At 44.7% G+C, this 12935-nt stretch overlaps 5 non-coding genes across 5 annotated transcripts; 1 reads left to right on the top strand and 4 right to left on the bottom strand.

Moving 5' to 3' along the window:
* Positions 1-4073: 4073 nt before the first annotated feature.
* On the bottom strand, positions 4074-4146 carry trnav-cac (transfer RNA valine (anticodon CAC)). The gene has a single exon. It is a non-coding gene; the product is annotated as a tRNA-Val (tRNA).
* Positions 4147-6652: 2506 nt separating this feature from the next.
* On the bottom strand, positions 6653-6725 carry trnav-cac (transfer RNA valine (anticodon CAC)). Its single transcript has one exon. It is a non-coding gene; the product is annotated as a tRNA-Val (tRNA).
* Positions 6726-7142: 417 nt separating this feature from the next.
* Positions 7143-7215, bottom strand: trnav-cac (transfer RNA valine (anticodon CAC)). Its single transcript has one exon. It is a non-coding gene; the product is annotated as a tRNA-Val (tRNA).
* A 180-nt stretch (positions 7216-7395) lies between these two features.
* On the bottom strand, positions 7396-7468 carry trnav-aac (transfer RNA valine (anticodon AAC)). Its single transcript has one exon. It is a non-coding gene; the product is annotated as a tRNA-Val (tRNA).
* A 710-nt stretch (positions 7469-8178) lies between these two features.
* Positions 8179-8251, top strand: trnav-aac (transfer RNA valine (anticodon AAC)). Its single transcript has one exon. It is a non-coding gene; the product is annotated as a tRNA-Val (tRNA).
* The last annotated feature ends 4684 nt before the right edge of the window (positions 8252-12935 follow it).

The following is a 12935-nucleotide window of genomic DNA, read 5'->3' as shown; positions in this document are numbered from 1 at the left end:
AACAACCAGGGAGTCAGGAAGCAGCCCTCTATATGTAATGGGGACGTCAGGCACCAAACAAACAACGGCAAAAACATGCGGTATAACACCATGTGATGTTACATAAGCCGCGCATGTGTTGAAGAGCAGAAGATGAATTCCAGTTCGGAAGCAGGATCTGAATAAATGAAGCAGCACGCCAGGGGAGAAGCGGGGCGCTCAGGGTCTGTGTGCCTGTGGTGGCCCACATTGCCCTTGCTTTGCCTTCCTCTCCCCTGGCAGCCAGTGTGTCCTACTCTTTGCCCTCTCTGCTCTGGTGCGCTCGCTCCTGTCCCCCCCCTCCCACCTCTCCCTGCGTGCCTACGCTGCCTGAGCCAGCTGCTCCCACTTCATCTTCAGCAGCGTCACCAGGCGGGGTATTAATCATGTTTTTCGAGGGGGACACTCCGCTATTTATCTCCCTGACACTTCCAGCATTCAGAGGCCCGTTGCTGGGCACAGCCCATTGAGTAGTAAGATTACACATTACTCCGCTCCATTGCTTCTCCCTGCCCTCTCCATTGACTAGCTGTTCGACGGTGGCACCAAGCTTCCACCATCGGACATAATTTATGCCCTACATGCACCGAGGAATCGCTGCTGCAGCTTTCTGTTTTTATTCACTTCACTTCCGTTTGTGGACGCGGAGAATCATCTGCGCACAGCGATGAGCCTGAGACAACATGAATGCTTGAATACACTCGCTGGTCAAACAGACAATGTGGGGTACACGTCAGCACCGAAAAGGTTATCACAGAGGTCTTTCATTTACCGAATCGAAGTGTTTAGCACATCTAAAAGTGAACTTTCAGCACATCTTTTTTAAACAGGAGCCTCTGCTTTGACCTGCAAAAATCCATTAGTGGACCCCAAAGGAAGACATGTCATTGCATAAGTTGTAAGAACTATATAAGAACTATAGAATCAAAAATACTGCCAGCCAAATACAACTGGGTTAGGTAAGAAAGAAATATTATTTTTGACTTCCAACCACTTGTAACAACATCACACACACACACACACACACACACACACACACACACACACACACACACACACTCACGTTGGTATTGCTATTTTTGTGAGGACCTCTAGTTGCAATAACCCTTTCCCCAGCCTCTCACCCTAAACCCAACCATCCAAAACAAATAGCTAACCTTAACCTGGACTCTAAACCAAACTTAAACCCAATTATAATGACCTTGTTGTTTTGAGATCATCATCCTCAAATTGAGGCTCAACCTTGTGTGCGGCCTAAGGGCCCCAATAAGCGCCCCAACAAGGGCTCCACAAGGGCGTATTTTCCCCAAAATATGGCCCTCACTAGGATAGATAAACACATGCAGACACACCAGTTAAATTGCTTTGACATCATTTGCTTCACAGAACTATTGAATGAGCTTGTTCACACAGTCGAACCAGATAGTATGTGTTTCCTGCTTTATATCAGGGTGTGTTCAGGGAGAGACAGGCACTTGAATCCCCACCGCACAATGCAGGGCCAACGGCTTCACTGAAATGGTTTTTGTTTGTTAGCAGAAACTTAACACAAAGAAAAAGTAAAATAATACTGTTTTACCCTGGAATCTAGAATCAGCTGTTCCCAGGCTCAGTTGCCATGTGCGAAGCGAATCTTGCACTGAAGATAAGATTTAAAAAGAAGGAAAGGCAGGGACCAATGAAGGGGGGCACATCAGGACAGACAGTCTCCACTGGTTACAGCACTGCTGGAATCAGCTGTTCCTCTCTAAGTGTGTGTTTATCCACATTTTGTCGACAGTTTACGATAGACTTAGATCCCTAATAAGGCAGTTTAGCATAAATTACAGGGAGGATTTGAGTCCGACCAGCTTCCCAAGTGAATCCCTGATGAGGCTCCAGCAGCAAGTTTGTTAAACGTGTGAGAATCCTGAAACACTCCACTGGCTTTTCCCAGCGGAGGCTCCTCAAACAACTGCATTACAAGCGAGGATGAAAAAGGTGTCCCAGAGAAACAGGAAGCAGCGCTGTTGGCTGATGGCCAGTCTAATGGGCTGATGGGAAAGCCGAGTGAATGGGCCGTCCTCCAGGGATCGCCCTGGGCTCTCGCTGAAGTTCTGAATCGACAGCGTCAACCGGCTCCTCCTCTTCTGAAGATGGAGGGTAAAAGTGTGTTGAAAAGCTGCCAAATAGTTAATCAAATATGTGTTCAAAAGGAAGTGAACATTTTTAGAACAATGGAGTTAAGTAGACGCTCAACCTCGCTCTTATTCACTCTCTTGGCAATTACTGGCCCATTTTTTCACGCTCGCTCTCATTTCTCCTGCTGGAAACATCAGCGGGGCACGAGCTATCAGTGAAACTGTGTCTATTCAGGGTGAAAGAGCAAAAGTTTAGCGGCGCTTACAGACTGAAGGTGCTATGATTAAGCCTTCCGCACATGCCAGACGCACTTTTCTTGGCCACTTCAGTCGATCGAAGCCTGAACTGTCTAAGGCAAAGAGGTGTAATCGGCGACTTCCCCAGCTGCCCCTTTGCCTCCTTCCTCCAAGCTGCACGTTAAACAGGGGAAATGATCCCCTGACATTGTTACAATGCTTCTATCTCTACAGGTCCATTTATGCTCAACGTTGCGTACAGATCTGGATACGGACGGAGTCTGCTCTTTAGTGTAAACATTATCAATACTTCTTCCACAGTCGCCATGTTGGTTTTGTAGTTTGTTGTTGTCATGAACTTTTGACACTGGGCTGCTCCCCCTGGTGGACATATTGGTGAACAGCAACACCAATGCAAAGAACACATAGCAGCATGCCATCAGTGACGGTAACGTTGTTTGAAACGGATGGGTACAATTTTGTACGTAACGGGAGCATAAATGGAGCTCCCTAACACGGAGCTAGACCACAATGATCAGATCAAGGCGTGGCAAAAGGGCCGCTGTCACGATCTGCTCCATGTGAATGAGAAAAAAATGAAATATTTTATTGGTGTTTTGAATTTGTTGTAGTGTTGCTACATTGAATACTCCTGCTGTTTTTCAACTAAAAAGTTTTTATTATGATTTTTTTTTTTGGTTGGAGTAGAAGCCTTAATTCATTGTATACATTTATTTTCCTTCCTCCACTTATTTTCTTTTCAATTCTTTGAGTAAACTATTTCAAAACTAGTATTTATTGTCTAATATGGCCAAATATTTTTACACTTACATTACACAGCATGTTTGAAAAACCTTTTGTTAAGCTTTTTCTTCTTTCAGTCACGATTGCAGTTCATCTTCCTCTATCTCAACAAAACTGCTGCTTGCCTTTAACATGCATTATGATTTTATTAATAATATACGGAAGATAATTCTGGAATAATATCTGTTACAAATGCTCAGCAGTGAAGTCCATGTACTCCCACTCCCCAGATGTTCCTTGTCTACTGGAGCTCCAGCCCCACTCCAAGTGTGAGCCGCTAATATGAAGCAGGAAAGGCAACAACAGGGCTTAATGGATACTCAGGCCATAAGTGGGTCTATAAGAAGAGGGTGTTTGTGAGGGAGGAAAACTACTGTTAGGACAAAAGAGACACGAAGGAAACAGATTCCCACTGTGGTTTATGGGCAAGGCTCAATCGGGAGTGGTGTATATATAGGTTGAACTTGTACTTGTAAACCACAACTATGTCAGCGTGAGAGGGGAATAGATGACTGACTTTATCCAGTACCTGTTCATGTGAGGAAGCAGTGGCTTTGTGGGTAGTTTGTGTCACAATAACCTGAGACGTTGCTTTCCAGAGACCTGGGTGGCATCACAGAATAGGTTAAGAAATGTCAAGTATTTGACCTGAAGAAGTATTTGACGCCCCTTTTGTGGTCTTCCATGTGTGAAGAGTGAGTCGTGTTCGCAAAATGAAACGTCTCCTTCAAAGGAACCAACACATCCTCACTGCCATAGCATCATATATTGACGTTGGGAATGTTGCATATTAGTGCTAGTAGTCTTATTGGAACAAAAACCTGCAACCGGATACCATCTAGGTACCGACCTCCAAATATCTTGATACTCTCCAGCTTAGTACTGATATAAGAATGTTTCCGCCCGGTTTCGAACCGGGGACCTTTCGCGTGTGAGGCGAACGTGATAACCACTACACTACGGAAACGACAATCCCCGTGGCAAAATAGCACAGTGACACAGAAACAACTGTAGTGGTGCCTTCTGCATTAGACGAATCTGATGGCACAGTCGACTGTAGGTGTCACAGAATGAATAAACCTGAAGGACTTTGTTTGACTTGAAGATATTAAAGCGCCCATTTTCGTGGTCTTCCATGTGTGAAGAGTGAGTCGTGTTAGCAAAATGAAACGTCTCCTTCAAAGGAACCAACACATCCTCACTGCCATAGCATCATATATGGACGTTGGGAATGTTGCATATTGTGTTCTATACTGACGACAAGGGTGTTGCGTCTTTGAAGAAATAGCAGTCAGCATGACTGTCAGTACTATCACTAAGGAAGAGAGCCATGTAAGAAAGAGGTTGTGAATAGCATCCAGTCTCATTCAGTCAAGAGAGCTTCAGCCTGTCGTCCTGCTTCCTTGCAACGCTCTCTGCGCTTCCTTGCAACCCGCCTACTGCATTCCGTTTTTTTTGTTTCTCCCTCACGCACGATGCTCCATGTGGCCCCCTGCAACGCACGATCCACATCACCCTGGTTAGACCAATACACGGGAAGGAAAACACTCTTTTAGTCCATTGAAACACCTATGCTACGCTGAAGCTTTCCCTTATCATCAGTATATGACGCAAAAGTCCACTTTCCCAACGTAGTGTGAGTGAGAATTGGTTGGTCTGAATGAACAATGTTCACGCATTATTGAGTAACAAACACGTTGACTCACAGATTTCTATTTCCTACAGATTTCATGACATCACAAAAGGTTGCTCATGATCCTGCAAGGGATCTTGGGATTTACGATGCACCACACCACACATCTTTTAGACACACACTGACTCAGATAGGCCATGAATCTGGACAACTTCCTGCCTCGCCATGACTCTCTTGGACCACTTCCTGTATGAAACAAAGGCAATGACATCAATCGCATTGGTCAACAACAATTCTGGGACAGTGCAGAGAGATTTTCAGCCCTACAGAGCCACCTGGTGGAGAGTGGCTTCACACATGTCACGATTTTAGACATGCCCTTTTTGTTGATCAAGTACAATGGGTGCTTACAGCCAACAAACTTTTCACCCGAGAAGTAACACAATCTATCCAGACAAATGCGTTGGAGTGTGTGGCTGCGCCTCTCTTCGAGTAATGTGCCTTGTTCTAAAGCGATGACCAGCGGCCACTCGCTTTGGTTCTGAGGCTGTTGGCTCCTGTACAGACGATGGCTCGGAGATGAAAGCTCAGGACTTCAGTCAAAAAAAAGGAGAAAATGGAGCAAACAGCAGCAGTGATAACAGGAATTTGGCTTCAAACAGGTGAAACATCAAATAGTGCTGCATGTGTGAGGGGGTCAGCGTCCGGCATGTTGTTGTGCATTAGGTGAACCTCAACCCACAATCTCTAACTATACGGTATGTGTTTTTATGTGTTATTATGCTGGCTGGATGGACGCAGTGTGTGTTCTGGGCGTCTCTTTGCTCAACACCCGCCTATTTGAGCCGTAATCACACAATATGTGGCAGCAGAGGCCACAGAATTTGGACATATGTTCACCTTCTCTTTTGATGAGCAGAAATTGAGACCAGAAGAAAGGGGACAACATTTGGACCAGAGATTCACCAAAGGGAGCAAGATGAAAAGGGGGACTAGATGGCGAGGGGGACCCCTGTCATGACCAGCAGAGTGGTCCATTCATCTGCGGTAATTCGGGGCGTTAGTGCTTCACAGGATCAACATTGTCAAGGCTACAAAACAAGGACTGTTGTCGACTTCACTGCTGCACATTCTTTCATGCCACAATTCTTTTATAGTCTGCAATCTTGTGGGAAGAAAGAGGTTCAGAAGGCATTGGTTTCAAATGGAACATTTCTGGTGGGTTTCACCTCTGTGTTCCTCAGTACAAAGTCGTGTTCAGAGTTTCACTCTTGTTTTGTTTATTAAGAGTTGGGGGAAATGTGTGGTGTGTTGGGATCTTGTTCACAAGTGAGTGTATAATGTCTGCTGCACTAATGAGGAGGGTGAAGAGAGAGCTGAGCTGAAAGACAAAGGTCTGAATGAACAGATCAATCGTCATCCATGCATCAAGAGCAACTGATCAATAACAGGTTAGAGAGCTACTGATTTCTTTCACAGATAATCGGCTGTTTGCGTCCCGATTTTGCTCCTTCCGGATCAAGAACGGTAAACCCGAGATTGTCGCAACTCTTAAAACATTATCCGATGAGAAAATTGTGTTGAGGGTGAATTTGTCAGGACAATCAGCTGTGAAAACAGTCAATCATAACGTTAAACTACTTCAGTATTTACGATCAAACATATTTATGTGCGCGGTGAGAACCGATTGTTGCCTTTACAAAATTTGAAGTGGACGGTACGGAGTCAATCCAGAAGCTCTCCGACAGAAACACGATCAAACAAAGGAGAGTATTTTGCGTCAAACATTCTCAAACACACAACGATTAATGGTAGACTTTTTATCATGACTGCCAAAACCTGTTTCCACCCGGTTTCAAACCAGGGACCTTTCACATGTGAGGCGAACGTGATAAGCACTACACTATGGAAACAGGTGATATTAAACAAAGTAGTCGGCTGAGTCCTGGGTGTAGTGATAAAGAACAATTTAGGACGATCAGGTTGTGAGAGGAGACGTGTGAAATAATAATAACGTTTAAGAGTAAGAGACGTGAGTGAAACATCAAACCCATAAAGGGTAGATTAACTCATATATTTTAACATTCAGAAGTTGAGCTGCTTCTGTCAGTGCGGCAGGTGTGTTTGTGTTAGGTAGCGCCTGCAAATCAACAGCAAATTCACTATTTACTATTGAAAACTACCGTGATTTGAACAACACAGAAGGAATTTTTATTATGATATTGTTATCATATATTGCTGGTGTTGCTGTACTCCTAAGGCCACTTTGTTAAGGGTCTCAGTCTGAATGCATATAATTTACTCAGCCTTGTCGGTGACTAATAAAACAATGTTTCCGCCCGGTTTCGAACCGGGGACCTTTCGCGTGTGAGGCGAACGTGATAACCACTACACTACGGAAACTGCAAGACCTTGATCTAAATAGGGCAGTGACACTGAAACAACTGTAGTGGTGACTTCGGCATTAGAGGAATCTGATGGCACAAGCTCAAGTTTGAGGTGCTGACATTCTGACTGAAGTCGTCTGTGGGTGTCACAGAATGAATAAATGTGAACGACCATGCTGAAGCTGACAAAACGTTGTGTTTCCGCCCGGTCTCGAACCGGGGACCTTTCGCGTGTTAGGCGAACGTGATAACCACTACACTACGGAAACTGCCCTTCAATGTGCTCCGGTTTCATGGCTCTCTCTAAACTTAGACGTACGGCACAAACGCGAACCAAGGTTGCAAATGACTCCTGATAATGCTGAGTAACGGCTCGGCGCTCATGCGCGGTGACCTTCAGCGTCAGTAATAAAGCGCCGGCATGATGAATCACCTGACCCCGCGCTGATATTCCAGCCACAAATATTCTATCGATTCGGATCAGTCTGTGTAAAGTTGTGGCGTGACCTTTCTTCACAAGCCGCCGGCTCGGGTCTCCGCCAGCATCTGCGTCTCTCGGCCTCATCACTGGCTGCGCAGGTACCTTTATTGCTGCGTCCTGTCTTTGATTGATCGTTGGAAACGCTGCTCGCTGTGGTTGTTTTGTGAAACACCTGCACAGTATTGATAACAAAGCTCAGTTTCTGTCCTCTGATCCACCCAGAAGTGTTTCATTCAGGCGTCCTGGACACCTGACTGCAACTTCACATGGCTCACACTGTCAATCATAGATGTGTCGATAACTCATGGAGGCACTTTGGTTCACCAGAGCGTTGGATTTTTATTTTATTTTGTTTTTTAACTTTTATCGTTCCCCGGGTGTTTGATGACTTATCTTTTCACCAAAATCATATAATAATTGTGAATAATTTTTAGGGACCAAACCTTCATAAATAACGTCCAGGGCGTGATTCCTACAACCAATATAACTTGAGACGCAGTTTCCGTAGTGTAGTGGTTATCACGTTCGCCTAACACGCGAAAGGTCCCCGGTTCGAGACCGGGCGGAAACAGCGCTGCCACTTTTTTTCCCCCCCAACTTCGAAGCTCCTGTTTCAAAATACACTGCAACAGTTAAGAGCATGAGTGTTTCTAACGTGTCAATTTTGAAAACATAATATTCCCGTTTTGAGGGTGACAGGGTGCAGAAGTGCTTCCCAGCTAGGTTGTGGCGGGTCTGCATGGGACACCCAGGAAAGCTCCGTAAATCAGGCAGATACTGCTTTGAGATTGAAGAGATGCTCATGAGACCAAAGTGATTTTCTTTTTATCTCTAAATCTCTAAAATGGTCTGACTGAACTTGTCCATTTTCTACTTGTGGTCATGCGATAAAATATCAATATTGAACGATAACACTCAGTGTGCTTTAATAAATTCCTCCGAGGGGGTTGCGTCTTCACAGCCCATGTTTCATAAGCAAGTGCTTTGGACAACACGGTGCAGAATGAAAATCCACCTTATTTCACATGATAAAAAGTAATGTACGTCACAGAGATGTGTATAAATCGGCCGACTGGTTGAATTAAAAATAAAATAAAATTATTAAAGTTTAGATTAGTGAAGCTTTATTAGTCCCACAGTGAGGAAATTCAACAACAGATATTTTAATGTGTCTTTCAACGAACTGCCACAGTGAGGGCTCTTTTTCTTTGAACTTCATAGCGAAATGGATTTTCCTGATGTGTATGCAAAAAAGTCCATTGATCCCTTAATGCCGTCCCAAAGGTGCGACTGCCGGGGAAAATAAAGACGCCCTTAAACTCTGCGATTCCCAATAATGGGCTATCATTACTCAAATTACAGCAAGCTCTGATCGGTTTAAAAATAATGAAGAAAACAACACAATCAATCATCCTCAAGTCCTGGTGTCATCACCAGGAAGCTCGGGCTTGACTCTGTGATGGTTGTGCAGAGCGCCTCCTGCTGGAACACACACATTTGGAAACAGTTACCAGCTTTATGTTGCCATTAAATATTAAGAGAGAGATGTCGCTGTGCTAGTGTGAAGAGCTTTGCAATAAAGTTAGGCTTCAACTTCTACTTCCAAAAATTCAAGAGCAAATGGAAAAGAAGAGGTTGAATATGGGACAATGTTGTGCAAAAAATGTAGGCCACAATAGAGAAAATAAATAAATAAAAACCATAAAACACGGCTGGGCAATTACATTTCCTAAGGGGCCACATTCTTTCCTGTGACTCACGCTAGGGGCCGTCCAGCTAAAAGATAAAAGGGCATTCAGAAAAATAATGAAAATGTAACTTAAATATTACAAACTAGTGAAGTGTCATGTCACCAAATCAGTTTACTGGAACCTCGTGAGCGCCCCATGTGGCCCCCATGCCACACCATGGCAATGTGAAAAATGGCCTCTCTTTATCGTAATTTTTTACAGTGATACTTCACTGATACAATTGTAAAAATACAGTTTAGTTCTCTAGGTTTGACACAAGTCACATGGTTGGCATTGCAGTGAAACATTAGAAGTGAAATCGACACCTTTAATGAGACTTTGTATCACTGAGAAGGAAGTGGAATCCATTAGATTCAAGCTCCGCAAAGGAACAAAGCCAGAATAGTGGCCACTTAAAAGACATCTTCACAACCTTCTGCCCGTTCACCTGCGTTCCATTCATTCTCATTCCGTGACTCCACGCTCATCTCCTCCCTCTTATTTACCATGCCACAGTTCAACTGGCCCAGCTGCCCTCAATCTCAAACTGGGAGCGGCGCGGAGCAAAGTTTTATTGCTGATCCAATCCCTGCGTCGACTGGACGCGCAGGAAAGCTGCGAAAGTTCCCTCCCATCAATAATGAGGTCTCATTTACACAAATTACTATGAACGCTGATGAGGTATTATCTAACAGGAAGGGCCACCTCGATCAATCATCATCAGGCGGCGCGGCGTCAATGGACATCGAAAGGTTAACCCAGACCTAGGAGGGCCTGCCAGTGTCAGCAGAATGAGAGTGGGAGGCGGCCGCGCTGTCGATAGAGCAGCTCGACAATTAGGTAATGATTAAAACAGCGGCACCTGGGACTCCATCAGAAAATGAGCCGTCCCGGCATAATCGGAGAATGATTTGTTTACCGATCCATAGAGCCGCGAGGCGCCAGAGTCACCCGAGTGCAGCGCCGTTGAAGTCGGCAAACTTTCCTTTTCATCTCCAAGTGCTCAAATCTCTGGTGTTTACACGGAAGAAGACGGCGGCTGGTTTCCACGCGTCCACTCCCCCCCCCCCACACTCCGGGCTGCTTCATCAGCCCTGTCATTGGTTTACGCATCGTCGAGTGACTTCAGCGTGATGATGACACTGATTTATTTTGGAGAGCTGGTCTTCAAAGCAGAGTGGCGGTGATAATTGTGCATTCTTCCTTGGCAGCTAACATGTGAGTGAGCGGAATTAAAATGATCTCTGCCTCTGATTGAGACGGCGCTTTTGAGGAACTTCCTTCTTGTCAAACATACCGTTTCTAATGATCAAAATAAAAATATATATGGCTGCCTCCAAACTTCGTCTGTCCCTTCATCACTCGCCTCAGTTTTTGTTCAGCGGTTAGCCCCTTAGCATTAGCAGCATGTACCCAAGTTCGGTGCAAAGTCGGGTTCAAGGGTGCCAGAAGTAGGATGGTTATGAGAGACTCCTCAAAGCATATCTGAGATGTTTGCATGGTCAAGATTTACAAGACGCTGTCTCGATTCGGACCATTGACCACGTCAACATGTCTCACCCTCGTAGCGAATGGTGTCAGAAGTGGGATGGATGGATGCAAACTTATGGTCATCAAAATCTTATCTGCGAAAAGTGGGACCTGTACTCACTATGCATGATGATGACATCACGGACTACCAAAGATGACATCATAAAGCAGGGGTCACCAGCCTTTTAGCATCTACAAGCTACTCCAAGGGCACTGTGTTCAGTTCAGTACACACTTCTGAAATCACAATATATAGTGGATGATAAATGATTCCTCTGAGTTTTCACCATGGCTCTGACGCAAACTGTGGTGGTAGACTTGGAAGGAACCGATCCTCAACCTAGATGCACATCATCTGCAAAAAGGAGAGACTTGGACTTGAAATTTCACTCTTGCGCACCTTTGTCAAAAAGTATTGCTGACAGCTTGAAGGTAGACGTGCTACTTGTCCGACAGAGTAGTCGACCTGACACCGCCAGGTCTTTTGTTTTTGGGCCTGGTTTGTGAGCTGTAGGGCAGTTCTGTATCCTGTCCACTACCAAAATGAAGGACCTTCTATTTCTGTTAAATTCCTTAAATTATAATTCACAGTTATTGCTTAAAAAAAAAACAAAAAGGACGGACGCAAAATATATAAATTGTTCCAACGAAAACAGGAAGAAACTCTTTATGTGATGTGAAGACAACTGTGGTCTCCACCACCGTAATATATATAATATGCAATACTGAGGAGTTCAGCAGTTGAATTATTTTATGAAAAATATATTAATATTAATATTACAACAGTAATAATTTACATGACAACCAGTGATTCAAGACTTATGTTTTTAGTTCCTTTTCAACTCCACCTGCTGACGGTCTGTGTCAAATATTTGCTTGACAGGAAAACCTTGTTACCTGAATCAGCTGGTGGCCCTCGGTATACATCCGTCCCATAAGGGGTGAGTGCCGCCGCATGCTGTGTGCATCCACTAATACAAATGAACCTCTTCAGATGGCCCTGACACTCGCAGCCGTGAACCAACAAGAGGCGCCTCTTAATGTAATGTGTAGCAGTGGGGCACGGACGCGAAATGATGAAACATGAAGGGCCATTGCCTTCGGAGAGAGGTGAGCGCTATCAGGCCGCAAGGATTAAGACATGTCCCCCACTGCCAAGTCACTGATCTCTGCCAAACAAGTCGGGCTACGAGTTATTACTCTCACCTTTCAGACGGGGGTTTTGGCTGGAAAGATCATTAAATTAACCGCAGGGCACTGCATCTGTGACCACAAGTGCATGAGCCACAAGAGGGTGGTGGCCTACACTTTGTGTTGCTGAGTAGCACCTATAGCTCCTCCTGAGAGGTGAGCTCCGGTCTGTAATAGAGTTAGCCTTTTGATCATTATGTGCTTAGCACCGAGGAGCTTCATTATTAAAGCTGTTTTCCACAGAATTCATTTCATTGAACATCATTTTTCTGTGACCCAGTTCAATATCTGGTACTTCACATTGAATCGACTGGGAGCTCTCATCTCTTAGAGGATGGTGAAAGGTAAGTGCCTCAAAGATTCTTCTTTTTTTTTTTTTTCCTTCCTATCATTAGTCTTTGGACTTTCAAAGAAGCCGTGATTGACATCGTCCCATCAGTGTATGTGTGAGGCACATTATCATAGTTGTCCATTCTGTCGAGCAGCAGAGGATGTCCCTGTCGTCGGAGGATGCTTTTCATCAAGTGGTTCTGCCCGATCCTTGTCAATAAATAAATCTGATAATTGTCAGTGCAGACAGCTGTTTGTGACAGCTTTGTTGTCTTGACTCACTGCATCCTGTCATTCTCACAGAGGGAAAAGTGAGTTTTATACAGTCTGACTGCCGTGCGGGGAGCGGGGACATTTGCACATGAATCAATTGTCAGCATCACTGTACGCTGACAACCCGATGACAGCTCAAATACACTCGCTGCACATTTCTCTCACAAGAAGTTTCAGCAGATATTCTCCTCCACCACCGGA

The sequence above is a fragment of the Synchiropus splendidus genome, chromosome 14 (assembly GCF_027744825.2).
Source record: "Synchiropus splendidus isolate RoL2022-P1 chromosome 14, RoL_Sspl_1.0, whole genome shotgun sequence".
NCBI lineage: Eukaryota > Metazoa > Chordata > Actinopteri > Syngnathiformes > Callionymidae > Synchiropus > Synchiropus splendidus.
Note: the sequence above shows the minus strand (reverse complement) of the source record. Positions and strands in the feature narration are given on the sequence as shown.